Below are 14,198 nucleotides of genomic sequence, written 5' to 3' on the forward strand. Positions count from 1 at the left end.
TCTAAATAGTCCACTAAGATGTTATTGATGTGCCTCTCAAGCAGTTTACTCATCCAAGGAAGTAAGGAGATAGGGCGATAGTTGGCCAAGTTGTTCTGGTCCAGTGTAGGCTTTTTCAGTAAAGCTCTAACCATCGCACACTTCCAAGGGGGAGGAACGGTTCTGGAGGTGATGGAAGCATTAAGGACATCCAGAATAACCGGACGGATGTTCATGACCTTAATAAGAGTCTGAGGGGGTGCTTGATCGTTAGGGGATCCCGAGGTGATCTTAGGGATCAACCTATCTAATGTAGAGAGGTCGAGGAGTGGAAATTTGTTAAGCAGACAAGGATGGCTGGCAACAGTAGGGGAGATGGGTTCTGTAACATTGCTACCGATGGTAAATAAAGAGTAAATGGCCTGAATTTTCTGAGAAAAGAAAGTGGGCAGATCGTTACAGCGGGTCTGTGCACCGTCTGGTGATGGACGCTCGGAGGAGGGAGAAATTAAAGACTTTGCTATTTTAAAAATTTCCTTAGGGGCGTTAGCGGCCAAATTAATTTTTGACTCGTAGAAATGAGATTGTGTCATTTTTATTTCATTTTTATAGAGCTTTATGGCAGCTCTGTATTCAGCCTTCCTCTGTTGTGAGCGGTTCTGCCTCCAAGCTCTCTCCAATTTGTGGCAGGTTAGCTTCATAGTTCTAAGATCAGGTGTATACCATGGAGCGACTTTGGATCTTATTATTGATTTCAAGGGAATCATAGGGAGCACTTGGTCGAGAGTACCACAGATCCAATTATCAAAATTAGTCGTGGCGGTGTTGGGATTGGTGGACCTCTGGGGTGGGTGTTTAGTGAGGGCCCTTTCCCAGTCAGGGAGCGAAAGTGAGGACCATTTCATTCCTTTATGTTTATTGAGTTTGTGCGGGGTGGGGAGGGAATTTATGGACCAAGAGAAAGGTATTAAAAGATGGCCAGTCCAAGGTAGTGAAATAGGGTCTCAACCTTTAAATTATCTAGATTACTATAGATGTGGTCCAAAAGGTGTCCCTTGTTGTGTGTTGCAAGGAAGCCCTTTTGGCGTAAATCAATGGCCTGAAGATTAGATCAGAGGTTGTTAGCTGGTGCGTCACAAGGGTCGTCTAGATGTATATTAAAATCGCCCAGCAAAGTAAAATTTGCCGAGGTAAGTAAGACATTGGCGACAATATCTGTTATGTTAGAGACAAAGTTGCTAAGGGCACCAGGAGGTCGATAGGCTAACATGCCAGAAAAGCTGGTGGTAGGAGAAAATTCTAAAATAAAATATAGGATCTCACACCCTGGTATAGTGGAAGAGGTGATGCGGCATTTATACGTGTCTCTATAAACAATAGCCAGACCACCACCTCTACCTAACTGACAATCTAATCGTTTGAGAGTATAGCCCTGGGGAATCGCCCACACAGTAGTCGGATCACTTTCTAACTGAAGCCAGGTCTCTGTCAAGAAGAGAACCTCCGGATTAAGCTCTTCTATCAACATAGAAAGTTCAGTATGGTGTTTAGATAGGGAACGACAATTAAGGAGAAACATTCTCCATTTGTGTGAGGATTGGGGGTTTTCGGTATAAACGGGAGATGTGCTCCAGGCACATGATTTACAGTAGGACTTTGTGTTAGGGAGAATCGAGTGAAGGCACAGAGGGCTGGTAAGGGGACATAACGTACGAAGACCAAAGGAACTGTAAGTAAGGCGATTTCCTACCATGGTGTCCGAACTAACCTATAGCTGAAAGCTGGAAGCGTCTGGACGCGGACTGGCGCAGACTGGCTTCTCTTAGGCGCGTCAATGGCGCTCCCGCTGCTCGTCACCGCTGCGCGAGGAGACAGGGTATTTATAGATTGGGAGGTGAGGGAAGACTAGAACGTCACCCTCTGAAGATGGCCGCCCGCCAAGGGACAAGCAGGAAGTGAGAGCGCTATTCCTCCCTCCACTTAATCAGCATAGAATAGCTGCGGTGGACCGGGGAGTCAGCGCTATAACTGGCAAGGTACCAAACAATTTTCAATACACAATTTTACAATTTTAAAAACGAAGCAGGTTTAAAAAGTATCCTTGCAACAGAAGTCGATACACACCCAAGCGCTACCGTGCTATTAATCAATCTGCACGAGCGCGAGTGTCCAGAGCCCTAAATAGTCAGGGAGGGAGGGAAGACTAGAACGTCACCCTCTGAAGATAGCCGCCCGCCAAGGGACAAGCAGGAAGTGAGAGCGCTATTCCTCCCTCCACTCAATCAGCATAGAATAGCTGCGGTGGACCGGGGAGTCAGCGCTATAACTGGCAAGGTACCAAACAATTTTCAATACACAATTTTACAATTTTAAAAACGAAGCAGGTTTAAAAAGTATCCTTGCAACAGGAGTCGATACATAATCACGTGGAGTTGTAGTAATGCACTTAATGTAGTAGTCCATTGTGTGGTTTTTTAACGCATACGATCTAATAAAGCGCGCAGATCAGATGGAGTGCGTCAAACACCGTTTACATTGAGCTTATGGTGACTTGACAGTCGGTCACTGGAGTGCAGGAAGCCATCTCAATATTTTAGCGTTACGGTCAAAGTTGAGTGCGCAGTGGGCGGCCGTGGGTCGGGCATCCATATGAGAGGTTCCAGTCCAAGGCTATTCTTAAATTGTGCTTGAGGGTGGCTCTTTACCTCAGACAGGGACCCGCGAGCCCGAAAAACAACACATTTGGTTGTTTTATTGCAGCTAGGCCGCAGTTGGAGCAACGGTCTCTATAACCACGGGCCATCAGTAGAGGCAGTTGTGGTAAAAAGATGGACACACCCAAAGCAGCTAGAAAAGCCTGTTTCTGTAGGCCGCGGTGATTAATTTGTGCAGGTTGTGGGCACCCACGCTCATTTTTAGGGAACAGGACTCATTTTAAGAGAGAGACGGAAAAGAAAGGAAGAGGTGGAGGGTCAAACGGGGAGAAAACAGTCATGAAAGGGAACTTGAAAGAGTAAGGTAAAAAGGGGGAAGTGTGGGGTGGTAGAAATTAGAGTTATGAGATGGAATCGAACAGGGGAGCATTGGCATCCAACAGCGCCGGTGACACTCATTTGAAAAACGCTGAGCACGGACACTTGTTCTTTTTTCATTTGCTCATTTAACTCTTAGTGCGACAAAGAGACTGGGCGCAAGTCACTGTGTTTGGTTTTTTGTACTCTCTTCTCTTGCACAGTCATTTGCAAAGGGCCTTCACGGCTGGAAATCAAATGTTTGTGTCAAACTGCAGCAGGGGCTCTTCGCTATGTATTTCTGCTTCAACTATGAGTCGATGTACATTTGTGAAGAATGAGTGGATGGATGGGTTTGATGAATGTGCGGGTTGGTATGGTTGAATAGATGGGTAGATGAATGAATGGTGGGGTGGGGTGGGGGAAGTAAGGTACATCGACAGCAGAATACCCTCCAGGTTTGGTCAATGTGTTTCTAAAGGGATGTTGAATTTTCCACCAATGCTGGAATTAGAAAACATTTACTCCTTGAATCCATTAATTGGGGCTCAATGTGTGGCAGAGGAAAGGGGGCGGAGTCACGAGTGGCAAGAGCTTTAAAACAAGCATTTACAATGCAATGGTTTTGCCTTTGTTAAAGTTAGAGCTATTGGCATTGCTCTTGACATTATTTTTATTTATGTTTTTTTTAAACATAAATAAATGGCATTGTCATTTACAATGCCAATAGCTTATTCTCTTGCAAATGACACACACAAACACCCACAGATACGATCCCCAACACGTGTGTGGTAAAAAACGAAGACCTTCCAGCCTCAAGTTTATTCGAACATAACAGGATAGTGAAACGAATACTTTCCGAATGCTCTGTGAAACTGCAAATCCTAAATGAACTCCAAGTTGCGTTTACAGCCCTTGCCATGTCTTTGCGCCATGTTGACTCAGACATTGACAATTCTGTACATTAACACTAAAGTGTTCAGTCCCAGGTTATACTGCACAGACAAAAACAAACACTACTAACAACAATGAGAAACTCCCAAGATTGTTTCGAGAAAACAAAATATATTTTAGTTGGTCAATAATTCAAAGTTAACTGCCAAGAGTCTAACGTTCCGCCTGTGAGACCAAAAAAGTTTTCATCTAGCATTATTGTCACTAACTTGATCAAATGTACTACTGATACAAGTGTGGATATTTTCTGTTGACATTCATTGCATTCGGCAGAGCAATAACAGACATCTAAAAAAAGATTAACTTAAAAGGTGAGCACAAATGGTTTTATGAAAACAAACTGAAAGTCACAAGAAAAAGACAACCCCTTGCTTTCTAGAAACAAGAGCAATGTGGCGGTGATCCCTCAAACTACTTTATTTGCTCACCGTGAGATGTACTAAAAAATATAATGGCACAACCCATATAGAAAGCACCTGGTTTCACAGCGCACTCTAAAGTGAGGAAAACAAATCACACAAAACTTCAAGATAACCAATTAGAGTCTGATATTGCTACAGAACCTCTACGTGTCAGCCGAATTATTAAAATAACCAAGTAAAAGAAAATAAGACCCTTAAACGTAATATTGCATAACACCTGCTAGTTCTGCACTAGAAACGATCTTCAATAAAGACAGTGCAGCAGCAAAATCAAGATTACACTCGGAGCAGTAGCATTCTATCAAATCCTACCCCTAGAGGAGTGCGCCTGAAATGTTGATCAATAAATACGTGCTGGACTTCAGCTGTCAAAAACTGGACTTCAGCTGTCAAAAACGTCACTTTCTATGTAATGGTGAAGTGAAGCCGGAGTACCAAAAAGGAACTGATGGTTCATCTTCATAGAGAGTATAGACCACATGCAACAAGTACTCGGGTCTCAGTGTAGCAGTTTGGTGAGTTTAGGCTTAAGTGATGCTTTAAGTATGAAGCAGCTCCACGGGCGTGCGAGCGCAGCAAAGCAGAGCCCGCCGAGATCCCAGGCCGGTAGATGGGTACATGGCCGTTTGCATGCTTCATTGTGCAGCAGGCGAGCTGGGCTCGGCCTGCACATACCCTGTAGGAAACGGTGTGTGCTTGGCAGCAGTCAGGGCCAGAGCGCGCCCCCTACAGGTCCATGCGCGGAGCTGCACCGCGTTTGCAGACTGCAAAGCAAAAAGGGAGGGGGCGGTGGCGGGTTCTATCACAGGCCCAGAATCCCGCAATCACCGGAGAAATATATCACAGATCCATACCGGTATCCTCCTGCAACCATTGAAGAAGTAGGGCCTTGGAAGAGCAGAACTACACGTTGTGTGTGATGAGCAAGGGAATATAGGTGGTGCAAGTCGCTTTGAAATGGGTTGTGGGAATCCGATCTAACAGCTATGTCGCTTTCTCCACCGCAGCAACTGTCTACTGTGCACCCCTCGATCACTGAACTCAGCCAGCATCAGGGATCGTGCACCAAAAAAGAGACGCAGTGCACAGCATCACCAGCAGAGAGCGGTACACAGAGGGTCCGACGAATCATTGACAGGGGTGGGCCACTGTGCCTCAACACCTTGCGTTACTAGGCAGTATTGAGGGCTTGATCCCTCTATTCCGAAACACCGCACGAAAAGGGGGATGACCCCCTCGATGACAGCTGCCCTCGCGTTACTGCACTCTGACCCTACAGCTGCTTCGCTCAGCATCCTATCGGCGGTAGGATAGAACTAGCCACCTCTGCATCTTGTGTCACTACCACCACTCTTAAAAGCAAGGCCTGAATACACTTTTCAAACCCTCGGACCACCCCATCAACAGTTCCCCCAGCATCCAACCCTGCGTTCCCAGGCATAAAAGTAACAGGAAGAGACCCCACCCCCTGGGGCTGTCGGGATGAGAGGTAGCATCAGACTGTCAGACACAACCCCTTCCTTCACACACCCTCACCCCAGTGGGCCTGGCGCCTACCTGCGGGTGCCGGTGTTGCTCGGCGGCTGCTGCAGGGCGGGGGCCAGCGCTCCTGTGGCTGTGTCGGGGCTGCTGTTTCCAAGGCTTCTTCCGGGAGCCGTCAATGCCGGACCAGATTCAGGGGCGTTCCCGGCTTTTGGCTGACGTCGCGTGACGTCGGCAAAAGCCAAAGAATCTTGGGAACGCCCCCGAATCTGGTCCGGCATTGACGGACAGGCCCCTCGTCCAATGGCTAGGCTCCATTTATGGAGCCAGCCAATGAATGACGAGGGCCGACCCAAACCCACACTACAGTTCTCATTAGGTTTTCGCCTGCGCGAAAAAGATGCGCAGAGCGCATCTTTTCGCCAGGCAAAACCTAAAAAGGAGTTTCTCATACTGAAGACCAGATGCCACTCCTGAACTCTCCCATGAAGGGCCAGAAAACTTCTCTTAGGGTACAATAATTCCTCACATTTAGCAGCACAAGTTATGCAATATGGTAAAGACAGAATTTTTAATGTCACACTTCATACAGTTTAAGCTAAAAAAAAGGATGACTCCAATATTAACAATCACAAGACAGAAGCACTCCTATCTCACAGTTAAGAGAAGAGATATCCAAACTCACAACCCTGACAGAAGCTTTCCATGTTCAGAACAGAACCTCAAGCTTGAGGATGCCAAGTTCATACTGGAAGAAGGATGGTTCCAATCTCACATTCAGAAGAGGGTGGCTCCAATTTCATACTTCGAGAAGGTGGATTCCAACCTCACACATTCAGGAGAGAAAGGCTGAACTCTCAGAATATTTACAGGCCTAAATTGCACTTTCTCCGTTCCAGTCTCATGACCAACATTACACTCAGGAGAAGAAACTGAACTCTCAGAATCTTTATAGGCGTAGATTGTGATCTCCAAAATAGGTTATTTCCAATAAGCTAAGTGCTCCCAGTTAAATTAATCTGAGCATGTCAACAAGTTTTCTGTCCTTTGCTTTCTTTTAAAAACCCAGTTACGTTTTGGAGTTGTCCTGGTTAGTTTCACCTATCCCAACTGGCAACTGCACCAAAGAACCAGAGTAGAATGAAAGCTAAAGTGAAGCCCAGAACTGGAAAACAGGTGTCACAAGTGAAACGGAATCTCTTGCCAACCAGAAGCATGGTCCCCTAGGGCTGAATCATCAGCACTCAGCAGAGAAGGAAGCCAACTTACCCATGAAGAGGTTCAGGAGCACCTCCTGCCCAGCCAGCGTGCTGCTCCTCCACAGGCAGATGATGACACCCCCCAGCCAGGGGATTCCGTGCCTGGTGACCCCGAGGAGTTTGACCATAGAGCGGGCACTGCCCCAAGATGAAGCACTGCTGGCGCACACCCCTATCCTCTTGGACATGCAGATGTCGATGGCCAACATGGAGTTCAAGGCGATGCCCTTGAAGGAAGGGTTCAGTTGTATGCAGTCCTCCTCGGGCAGCTGCTGGGACTGCCGGCGGTCTTTGCTGGTGCCCTCATTGGGCGATGCGAACTGAGAAAACTGCGCGCTCTGCTTCCTGCTCGAACCCCGGTTCTCTGGGTTCCCTCGCAAGGGCTGGTTCAAAGACATAAACTCTGGTCTGTTCAGGACATTGTTCCGGTCCCTGGCTCGAGATCTGCTCTGAGGGGCAGGCATGGCAAGCTGTGCCGTCCCAAACCTGCTGTGTTAAAAAAATAATAACAGAGAAATGCTATATCTATTTTCTTTAAAGTATTTCCTTTACAGTTAAACAAGCGACGCTGAAATATATTTCTTTTTGAGCCTTCATATATCTGGAATGCCTGCTGCAGCCCCAGCTCCTGCTGCTTGCAACAGACTCGAGCAGATAAATATAGAGTGAAAGGTATGTCCATGCTGTTTACGTTCCTCTCCCACCAAGCTTGAGGAGACTGTGGCTGGCCCCGCCGTCCACCAATCAGGCTCTGACAGGACTGCCAAATAGCCAATGGTCACCGCGCAAAGGTAGAGCCGTGCAGGATGAGGAGGTTTGGTGGGCTCGGCTCTGGGTTATTTAAACCTCGTCTCTGGCTCAGTCCCGATGGGCATGAGTGACGGATGACGGGGATTGTAGTTTCAAAGCAGGCCTCCTTCCCGTCCCTCTTAATCACGTCCCCTGCAGCTGCTGCCGGCCCCCTTCTGGGATCTAAATCAAGTGTCGTGTGTCCCAAGACAGCGAGGAGGGCCGGTTGAGTGAGGTCAGCACACAGCCGCTCCCGACTCTGGTTACATCACATGTGCCAACTGCAGCTCTTTTGGAAGGATCCTTCTCACTCGAGCGCCCACCCCCTTCGCCAACAACATGCAGAGCAGACTATAACCGGGGGCCAGTCCTGTGCAGACCCCGCTCTTACCAGCAGGCGGGCCATTTTCACGGTAGAATCTGCGTGGGAATAAAAGTTCCACAGCTGTCAAATGGGCAATTACGCGTGCAATACTTTTAACCAGGTTCAGTCTTTTAACCGGCGTCACTGTGCAACACGTCATTTAGAATTTAGTATAACTGGTTGGGATTTTAACCTGATCAGTGACACAATATCCTTGACAAAACTAATGTGCCAGAATTATTCATCACCACAATATCGTATTCCTATAATGGAACGGGAACCGGGATGGGGCGGGAACGTGAGCCGAGGCAGCGGTAGGGGGGCGGGAACGGGGCCGGGGAGACACGGAGAGCGAGGCAGTGGTAGGGGGGCGGGAACGGGGTCCGGAGACAGGGAGAGGGGGTGGGAACCGACAAAAAAAAAAAGCAAGCACTCACCTGGACTTCTTCCGGGTGCCTTCAATGCCGGACCAGATTCGGGGGCGTTCCCGGCTTTCGGCTGACGTCGCGTGACGTCGGCAAAAGCCAAAGAATCTCGGGAACGCCCCCGAATCTGGTCCGGCATTGACGGACAGGCCCCTCGTCCAATGGCTAGGCTCCATTTATGGAGCCAGCCAATGAATGACGAGGGCCGACCCAAAGCCACACTACAGTTCTCATCAGGATTTCGCCTGCGCGAAAAAGATGCGCAGAGCGCATCTTTTCGCCAGGCAAAACCTAAACAGTCAACTTATACATATATTTAAAAAATCTGCTGAAAATAAATTGACAAGGACATATGTGACAGTAAATATATTCTAGCAATTTTGAAGGGATTGCAATAGTAGTTAGAGAACTCTAGTGGTTAACACAGTTCTGAGAAAATTCAGTGTACAGTCACAGTTTTGACTCCTACAGTAGCATCAAGGGTTAATGTGTTTGCTACAAAGCACTCAGTGTAACATTCGGCTCACAGATTCGTATTTTATGTAGATGGGTAAGTGGACTACTGCTTTTTTTATCTTGAGTTATTCCGTACTATAATTTGTCACGTGTGCACTTTTGTTTCTGCAGTGCCCATACTGCTGCTGAAGCACTTGTCTGTTGTCATTATACAGTAACTCGTCTACTATACACTATCCGTGTGCAATATTAACAGCAATTGTGTGCTTTCGATGTCCCCTCTTATTGTTCTGTTCCTCAATTCAGGTGTCACTGCAGTATAATAAATAGTGCGCTGTTTATGCCTTGGTCTTGTGTGTTTTTACGTTTGTACGGCACTTTGTGGTGTCCCTTTCCGCTTATCCATGAGTACTAGCGCGGTACTTTTCTTTTGGACTATCCCTGTACCTAAGTCTTTTTTGTGCATAGTTTGATTATGTCGTCAATGTGCCTCTCTTGTACACACACACTTAAAACCTAAGATGTGCCAACCATAACTTTACAGGGACAGCTAGACCAAATTGTTTATCTACGATTTTTTGCCTCTGTATTTTCACTGGCTACTTCGTTTTTCTTTGCCCTGGATAGTTCGTATTTGTCTCTAACTTTAGTTTGGATAATAATCGTCGTCCCTTTGTGACGTATGCTGAAAACTGAACTTCTTAACAATGCTTGTTTCTTTTGTGCTTGTTTATGATTTGGTACTTCAACATGTTTGCCTTTCACCTTGGCTCTGTGGTCCGTGTGCTAAAACTGTTTTGTGACAGCTACCCCGCGTGTGTTCTTCTAATAAAGGGAATTGAATTAACAATAACATTCTTTTAAGCTATGGAGAAGCTGGTGTGGGCACAAGCATGTCGTCCAGGTCCCAACTAAGTGTTGGATAGAGAAAAGTGCTGAATATAAAGCTGTCGTATTCTTGCCCACACACTCTCCCCTCACCTTCGAGCCACAGAAGGAACATTTAATATAATTCTTGGAATGCATACGGCGTTTAGACTGCGTTTAACCTGACACTTATATCTGTGTACAAAGCACTGAACTGAGGCAAGGGCACCGCAGATGCTGCAAGGATCAATCATTTTAAAAGGGGGAGAACACTACGTTTCTATTGAGAAGAATGAGAAAAGTAATTACACGGTGCTCGAGCACACACTGTAATGAGGTGGATTGCAGAAACGTAGTACGAGTGAAGCGTGTAGTATCCTCGGGCGCAGGGTAGCGTTGCAGCCTACCCGCGTCACGAGGTCACATTAGCGCGGGCGCGTGTCGTCACGTGCCTGCACTATAAAATAAAGGGGCGTGGCCGGCTCGTTAGTCGGAGCCACGCACAAACGAAACCAGAGGCTCCTGAGCATTATTAGTCACGGCGCTGCTTATAATTAGTGTGAGCACCCCCGCGACTCCACACTGGCGACGAGGGGCCTTTTGACCCCACACTGTGCTGAGTGCCCCCCTCTGCTGTGATTTGGGTTATTCTTCTGTGCTGTGGTGTCCAGGCCCCTGAAGATCAAGAGGGCCTTGTAGGTGTATGCTGCTGGCTCATGGTGGTGAGTACTGCTGCCACAGTGCCATTGAAACCCTATCTGGGCCCACTGTTACTGAGAGCTGCAGCCATCAAGGAAAGAGCACCCCCACCGCGCCCTGGAGCTGGCCCACGCCCGAGTGCCACGTGAGCCCACCATTGAGGTCAGGGCTGTGCCTTAGGCAGGAGACCACTATAAAAGAGGGAAGGGAAAGCAGGCCACACAAGTAACCACCGACATCGGCCAGGTGATCACCAGTGCACCCAGGAGGTGAGCATCACACGGACTGGTCAACGCGCCACGCACGCGCCAAAATGGAGTCTAGTCCCGCCATTGAACCATTCATTGTGAATGGAGCTCCATCTTCCCAGGCCCCACGCTGGAGGGATTGGACCGATAGTCTTCAAATCTACTTGGAGGGGGCCGGCACAGCCCGTGAGAGGCGCAGAGCCCTACTTCTCCACTTAGGGGGCAAGGATATCCACCGTATTTACATGACGATAGTTGAAGCCACACTCAAGACATATCACACACTCCTTAACGCCCTAAACGCGCACTTTAAACCCATGGCGAACAAAGACTATGAAAGGTTCATATTTCGCCAGGCCAAGCAGGAAGCAGAAGAGTTATTGGACGCTTTCCATGGACGCCTGAAAGAGCTGGCCAGCAGGTGCAGATTCCGGGATGAACAGGAGGAAATCCGTGGTCAAATAATCCAAGGGTGCTACTCCTCAAAACTCAGAGTCACCATCCTTCAGGGGGATGGCAAGCCACTAGCGGACATCCTTACCTTAGGCCGCTCCAAAGAATTATCACAGGCCAGAGCCTCCCACATGGAAGCGATACTTCACCGACCAATCAAGACATAACAAGTCAACGTGGCGGAGAAAGCAAATGTGGTTAGACCAAAAGTGTGCCAAAGCGCCGGGAAGAAGCAGCAAGACAAGCAGAAGGAGTGCGGATATTGCGGAGGCAACTCCCACCGCATGCAGGACTGCTTGGCGAAAGGGAAGAAGTGCAGTGCGTGCGGATGGATGAACAATTTTGTAGCAGTATGCCGATCAACGAAGTCAAAGAAGGAAGCCGCTCAAGCGGTAGTGGAGGAACGTGACAGTGAGGACATGGACGATGACACGAGTGAGTACCCGGTCCACTATGTGTTCGCAATTGACCAGCCACGACAAAAAAAGCGACGTCTGCCAAAATGCAGAATCAAGATTCACCAGCAAGAGGTGAGGGCCACCATTGACACGGGAGCATCCATAGAGTTAATGGCAGCCAACGTGTACAACCAGCTGAGTAGCCGGCCCCCTCTGCGTGAGGCAAAGATCAGAGTGTTCGCATATGGCCAGAAGACCCCTATTCCGCTCATAGGCTGTTTCAAAACCGAACTGCAACACCAGGGCCTCAAAGTACCCACTACCGTATATGTCACAAAAGAAGGCAGCGGCATGCTAGTAAGCGGTCAATCAGCGGAAGAGCTGAGACTCCTATCTTTCGCCATGGCAGTGCTAGAAGATGAACTAGAAGCCATCCTAGAAGAATTTGGAGGCCTCTTCAAAGGCATCGGATGCCTAAAAGGGAAGGAAGTCTCCCTCCACATTGACCCGTCCGTCCAGCCAGTGGCTTTGAGACATAGACGCATCGTGTTTCACTTGAGGAAGAAGGTCGAAGAAGAGCTGGAAGCGCTGGAGAAACAAGGTATCATCGAGAAAGTCAGTGGGCCCACTCCATAGGTGTCTCCAATCGTAGTGGCCCGTAAGCCGAAGCAACCAGGGCAAGTCCGCATCTGTGTGGACATGCGCCTCCCAAATGCGGCAGTGAAAAGGGAACGTCACCTAACCCCAACCGTCGACGACATATTGGGAGAGTTAAACGGCGCGAGGTGGTTCTCAAAGATGGACCTTCGGTCCGGTTCTCACCAGCTACCACTACACCCGGACTCTCGGTATATAACCACCTTCTCCTTGCACGTGGGCCTCAGAAGATACCGACGCCTCAATTTTGGGATCCCGAGTGCCGCTGAGGTATTCCAAAACACCATCTGGGAAGTTTTCAGCGGACTCCCAGGGGTCTTGAATGTGAGCGATGATCTCCTTATCTACGCGTCATCAGTAGTAGATCATCCCCAGAGATTGAGGGGAGTCCTCCAAAGGATCAAAGAATCCGGTCTGACCCTCCACAGAGAAAAGTGTCAGTTTCTGAAGAACAGAATCAGCTTTTTTGGATATACATTCTCAGACCAAGGAATAGCCCCAGACCCCGACAAGGTGAGAGACGTCCGAGAGGCTCCAGCCCCCTCCAACATCTCAGAACTCAGGAGCTTCCTAGGCATGGTGAACTTTTGCGGACGGTTCATCCCCGACCTCTCCAACCTCACTAAACCCCTCAGGGAGCTGACTAAGTCCACAACCACCTGGCAGTGGGGCCCGGAGCAGGAACAAGCATTCAATGCAACGAAAGCGGCCCTGTCAGTGGACAAAACTCTGTCCTATTTTGACCCTACCAGATCCACCAATGTAGCAGTAGACACCAGCCCCTACGGGCTAGGGGCAGTCCTCACCCAACTGCAAAGTAACGGAGAATGGGCACCTATCGCTTATGCCAGCCGGTCCCTAACAGACACTGAACAGAGATACTCGCAAATAGGACGAAAGGCAATCGCAATCCACTGTGCCTGCCGGCACTTTCATGTCTATGGATCACAAGCCGCTCATACCCCTGTTCCAAGGTTCAGCATCCAAGCTGCCACCAAGGATTGAAAAATGGATACTCCAACTGCAAGGATGCGACTACAGGGTCGAGTACAAACCAGGTTCATTGAACCCAGCAGACTACCTCTCGAGGCACCCCCGAAAAGCCACGCAAGCGGAGAGAGAGGACGCAGAAGAGACCGAAGAATATGTTCGGCTCGTGCTGGAAAGGGCCCGGTCTCTGCCCATGAGTTTCGAGACCATTATTGAAGCAACCCAGAGAGACGAATGTCTCCAACTGGCCGCAGCAGCCATCTAGTCGAACGACTGGCGCCCGATTCAAGCCACCCTGAGCAGAAGAACGCTGCAAGCCAAAGCGACACTAGAGGCAATGATGCGGGTCAAAGACGAACTGTCTATCGACAGCCAAGGCTGCCTCCTACGAGGACCAAGATTGGTGATGCCCTTCGACTTGGCTCAGCAAGCCATAGATCTGGCACACCAGGGACACCAAGGCATGGTGAAAACCAAGAACCGACTAAGAGCCAAGGTGTGGTTCCCAGGCATGGACGCAATGGTCGAGCAGACGGTCAGAACCTGGAGCCAAGCAGCGGGACAACCCGATCGGCCTCATCCAATCATCCCCGAAGACAACCCCCAAAGGCCGTGGGAGTGCGTGAGTGCAGACTTCGGCCATCTCCCCGATGGGCGCTATGTCCTAGTGATCATTGACGACTTCACAAAATATTCAAAGGTAGAGGTCGTGGGGAGTCAGACAGCGACTGAAGTCATCACCAAA

General features: G+C 48.8%; 1 protein-coding gene and 1 pseudogene across 8 annotated transcripts in view; one reads left to right on the plus strand and one right to left on the minus strand.

Moving 5' to 3' along the window:
* The window catches only part of SFR1 (SWI5 dependent homologous recombination repair protein 1), a 240,458-nt gene that overhangs the window by 46,719 nt on the left and 179,541 nt on the right, over positions 1-14,198 (plus strand). Inside the window, exon 1 of one of the 8 annotated variants that reach the window (XM_078643730.1) lies at positions 2,223-2,313. The exons of 6 other annotated variants lie outside the window; for them this stretch is intronic. The gene's annotated coding sequence lies outside the window, so the exon portion shown is untranslated. Of the gene's footprint in view, positions 1-2,222; positions 2,314-2,738; positions 2,998-14,198 lie in introns of those variants that run through there. One more of the 8 variants, XM_078643729.1, reaches the window with a different exon arrangement.
* Positions 7,086-7,867, minus strand: LOC144752594 (inactive phospholipid phosphatase 7 pseudogene; annotated as a pseudogene).

This window comes from Lissotriton helveticus, chromosome 5_1, assembly GCF_964261635.1.
Source record: "Lissotriton helveticus chromosome 5_1, aLisHel1.1, whole genome shotgun sequence".
Lineage (NCBI taxonomy): Eukaryota > Metazoa > Chordata > Amphibia > Caudata > Salamandridae > Lissotriton > Lissotriton helveticus.